We start from the raw sequence: 4,715 nt of genomic DNA, 5'->3' as shown, positions 1-4,715 counted from the left end.
GACGTATCACCTCTGAGCTCCCACATTCCCCTGGGATTTCCTCTCTCAGAATCTGTGACATGCCAAGCTGTCACTGTGTCTGTGGCTCTGTGAGTCTGTGGGTCTGTCTTCTGCGTGGGGCCTTGAACCTCTGCCTGCTGAGATGGAGAAGAAGGATGACATTTGCCTTGTTTACCTCAATCATCTCTAAAGCCCTCACCCTACAATGTTCATGCTGATGACTTTAGGCCCTGGGCCAGGTTACTCAACCACACCACACTTTTTAAAAAAATAAACTTTTTACTAAAATCTAAAACATGTACACAAAAAGGGGCACAGATCACAAGTACACAGTGTGATGAATTTTTACAAATGGAGCCCTCTCAAAGCCCTCTTTGTGTCCCCTCCAGGTCACTGCCCACCTGGGGGTGACCACTGTCCTGACTGCTAACCCAGTGCTGAGTCCAGCATGTTCCTGGGGGTCACTAAGTGCAATTGTAGTGTGCTGTACGTGCACGGCTTTCTCGCTCCCATTGTGTGAGGCAGTGACTGGCTCTTCTTTGCTGTGTGCTACTCCACTGTGTGAATCCCCACAGTGTGTTTATCCATTCTCATGTCCAGAGGCGCCTGGGCTTTCCAGGTGTTGGCTATTATGAATGAAGCTGCTATGAACACTCTTGTTGGTGGACTTTTTTTTTCTTTTTTGAGACAGAGTCTTGCTCTGTCACCCAGGCTGGAGTGCAGTGGTGTGATCTCAGCTCACTGCAACCTCCTCTTCCTGGGCTCAAGCGATTGTCCTGCCTCAGCCTCCCGAGTAGCTGGGACTACAGGCACACCCTGCCACACCCAGCTAATTTTTGTATTTTTCATAGAGACAGAGTTTCGCTATGTTGGCCAGGCTGGTCTCGAACTCCTGACCTCAAGTGATCCTCCCACCCCAGCCTCCTAAAGTGCTGGGAATACAGGCATGAACCACCACACTCAGCTTGGGCATATGTTTTTATTCTTCATTTCTTTTGGGTAAATAACAAGGAGTGGAATTGCTGGAGCACAGCATGCATGTACATGTTTAGCCATACTCTCTATGGCTACAGTTCCCCCAAGCATTATGCCACTGCACATGGTCACTGCTGCTACTCCACAGCCTCATCTGTGCTGGGCATCCCCAATGTTTTTAAGGCATTTGTTTGAAGGAAGAGGAAAGAAAGCTAACACTAGCGTTTATTGAGCACATACCGTGCACAAGGCACCTGCTGTATGTGAGCACATCTAGTCATCACAAAGACCCAGTGAGGTCAGTGCTGTTATTATTTCCTCTTCTTACACTCAAGGAGCTAAGGCTCAGCAAGGGTAACCAGCTTGCTGGATGTCACACAGGAGTCCAGCCAGCCTGTCTAACACCCATTGTCTTACCACCGCCCAGCCTAGCCTCCTGGAAGAGAGGAAAATGCTACCTAGTTTCTGGCCTGCCTCGTCTCTCCTCCTCCTTCCTGATCCCCACACCACAGGGGACTCTGACGCCCCCATAAGCTCCCCAGGCATCCCTATATCCCCTCATGCACCAAAGCCGGGTCAGGGATTGGGCCTTCCCACAGGAAGGGATTCATTAAAATGCATATCTCTTGGCCTCACCTTTGGCAACCCTGACTCTACTGACAAGCACCTAGGGGGACGTTTAACAAGCCCCCAAGGCAATGCGATATGCAGCCCTTTTGAGATCCCTGGTGAGGGTGATGGGGAGCCAGGGAAGGGATTAAGCAGGGGAGGGACTTGATGAGGAAAAATACCCTGGGGCACTAGTTCCTAGAGTGAAGGTTCTGGAGTCAAAATTTCTGGGTCCAAATTCTGGCTCTGTCACTCACAATTGAGTGACTTAACTCACAGAGCCACAGTTCTCCCATCTGCAAGATGGGCTCATATTAAAGGTGGCCACCCTCACCTAATTGGTATGGCCGTGAGGACAGGTATCCTAGAAACGAACTTTAGGGCATCAAGGGAGGGGGGCCAAGGGTGCAGATGGTGGTGAGATCCCTGGGAGGCCTCTCCATGCTACTCGAGCTGAGAGTGGGCTGAGAAGGGAGAATGCAAGGTAGGTGGGGACTGGCATGAACACAGGTGCAGGGAACGTTGTGTGGTCTTCATTTTCCTAGCGTGATGCTGTCTGGCAAGTCCCTAGGGGTCAATAGCTGTGAGCCCAGGACCGAAGACCTGGCTCTGCCCTTTTCTCACTCTGTGGGCTTGAGCCTCAGTTTCTTGAAAGAAGGACACTGCATTCCACTGCTGAGTGTGGTGTGAAGGAGCGAGGAAGAGACTTGGACTCAGGAAGATAGGGTTCAAGCCCAGCTCCACGTGTGCCACGAGTCCTTGGGCAAGTCACTTCATCTCTCTGGGCCTCCACTTCCTTATCTGGGGTTGGAGGAGTCTGGGAGGGGAGCAGTGCCCAGCACACTGCTTATCACTGCCTCCCCAGGGAGTGGGGTCATGGAGTAGGGCTCCCTTGCTGGTCCAGCCCACATTTTCTGCTCGGGGTGAATCTGGAGGAACTGACCACTCAAAGACTGTTGACGTCAGATTAGAGGTCAGAGCATCTAACCCCTTCCTCACTGTAAAGATCAATAAACTGAGATTCAGAGAGGAGCTGTGGCTTGTTTAAGGCCACACAGTACCGAAGGCCTGTCAAGAAGCCGGGTCTTCAAACCCTAACAGCTTGTGCCCTGGCTTCCCCATCAGCACACTGAGCCTGGAGAGGGTGGCAGCAAGACTTTAGGGAGCCATATGCTGTGGGAACATCCAAAAGTGGGGTTGGGGGTGGAGGGGTGTCTCTGGCATGCCCAGGGCCAGGCATCAGCAGCCCATGGATTACCCGGCGTCTGTACCTGCCAGGCCTCCCTTAAGGCTGCCATTGTCCCAGAGCTGGGGAGATGATGAGTAACAGGATTAGAGCTCATGGTGAGGGACAAGAGGACTGCCCTGGCATCCGGGACGAGGCAAGAGGGGCCCTCCCTCCTCTGTGGCATGGGCCTGGCCCAGGCTGGGACAGGGTGTACCTGCCAGGGCCCCATGGCTAGGTTAGCACTGACCTAATCAGGCCTCTGGCTACACCACACCACCCACAGACACATGTATGTGCCCAGACACAGACCCACTCACAAAGACGCCCCCAATCTTCCACATCCAGAGCCTCACCCCAGGAAGACAGACATTCTCACACACACACACACACACACACACACACACACACACACACACACCCCAGCAGACATATGGACACACGTAGCCACCATCCCCATAATTTCCAGGGCCAGGGCACCAGCTGATCATAGGAGGCCCATGATACATTTTTTCCCTAAAGTTATACGTTTTTTTTTTGAGATGGAGTCTTGCTCTGTCACCCAGGCTGGAGTGCAGTGGCGCGATCTTGGCTCACTGCAGCCTCCGTCTCCCGGGTTCAAGTGATTCTCCTGTCTCAGCCTCCTGAGTAGCTGGGATTACATGCGCGCACCACCAAGCCCGGCTAATTTTTGGATTTTTAGTAGAGACGGGGTTTCACCGTGTTGGCCAGGATGGTCTCGATTTCCTGACCTCCTGATCTGCCCGCCTCAGCCTCCCAAAATGCTGGGATTACAGGCTTGAGCCACCGCGCCCAGCCTAGATTTTTTAAAAAGACATTCTAGCAAGTGACACTGATTTGCGGGCTTAGAAGTTCTTTGCGGGAACTCGCAGTGCGCATGCGCGGGGCTGGTGGGTGCGCGCACACCTCCTGGTTGCCTGGACGCGACCCAAGGCAGAGGTGTCATGGCTGTACCCCTGTGGCCTGCTGCCCACCTCCTCTTCGACGTGGACGGCCTGCTTCTGGATACTGAACGACTCCGTTCAGTGGTGTTTCAAGACATATGTGATTGCTATGAAAAGGAATACACCTGGGATGTGAAGTCCCTGGTTATGGGTAAGAAGGCGTTGGAGGTGGCACAGGTGGTCGTGGACGTCCTGCGGCTCCTGGTGTCCAAGGAGGAGCTGCTGGAAGAAAGGCAAGCCAGGCCGAGGGACGTGTTCCCCACCGTGGTGCTCATGCCGGGGGCTGAGAAACTCATCCTCCACCTGCGGAAACACAATATCCCCTTCGCCTTGGCCACCAACTCAGAGTCCGCATCCTTCGAGGTGAAGACAAGCAGGCACAAGGAACTCTTCAGCCTGTTCCATCACATCGTGCTGGGAGACGACTCGAAGTGAAGAGTTGCAAGCCCAACCCTGCCATATTCCTGGCTTGTGCCAGGAGGTTCTCTCCACCTCCTCCTGTGGAGGAGTGCCTTGTCTTTGAAGATGCACACAAACCTCCACTCTTGGCCCTGCCTCTGCACAGACCCTCCCGCCAGGTCACCTCATCCACAGGCCATTCATACACTGATACGTGCACTGGTTCAGGGCCACATGGTTACCTGCCCACACGCCAACACAGAAACACTTGTGCACAGCTCTCTGACTCAAAAACCCACCCGTGACTAACATCTGTTGAGCACTTACTGTGTGCCAGGCACTGTGCTAAGCACCTTTTATGATTTCACTCATGTGATCCTCACAACTCTGCTGAGGTTGGTCTGAGGTTGGTACTGTCATCGTTCTCATTTTACAGGTGAGGAAACGAAGGCGCAGATTGGTGATGTGACTTGCCCAGGACACGCAGCAAAGAGGAGACAGAGGCAGGATTTGAACCCAGGCAAGCTGGCTTCACAGCCTGA

General features: G+C 53.3%; 1 pseudogene; it reads left to right on the top strand.

Moving 5' to 3' along the window:
* Positions 1 to 3,774: 3,774 nt before the first annotated feature.
* LOC102146513 (pseudouridine-5'-phosphatase pseudogene) lies at positions 3,775 to 4,478 on the top strand (annotated as a pseudogene).
* The last annotated feature ends 237 nt before the right edge of the window (positions 4,479 to 4,715 follow it).

Source organism: Macaca fascicularis, chromosome 10 (assembly GCF_037993035.2).
Source record: "Macaca fascicularis isolate 582-1 chromosome 10, T2T-MFA8v1.1".
NCBI lineage: Eukaryota > Metazoa > Chordata > Mammalia > Primates > Cercopithecidae > Macaca > Macaca fascicularis.
This window is presented reverse-complemented; position numbering and strand designations above follow the sequence as displayed.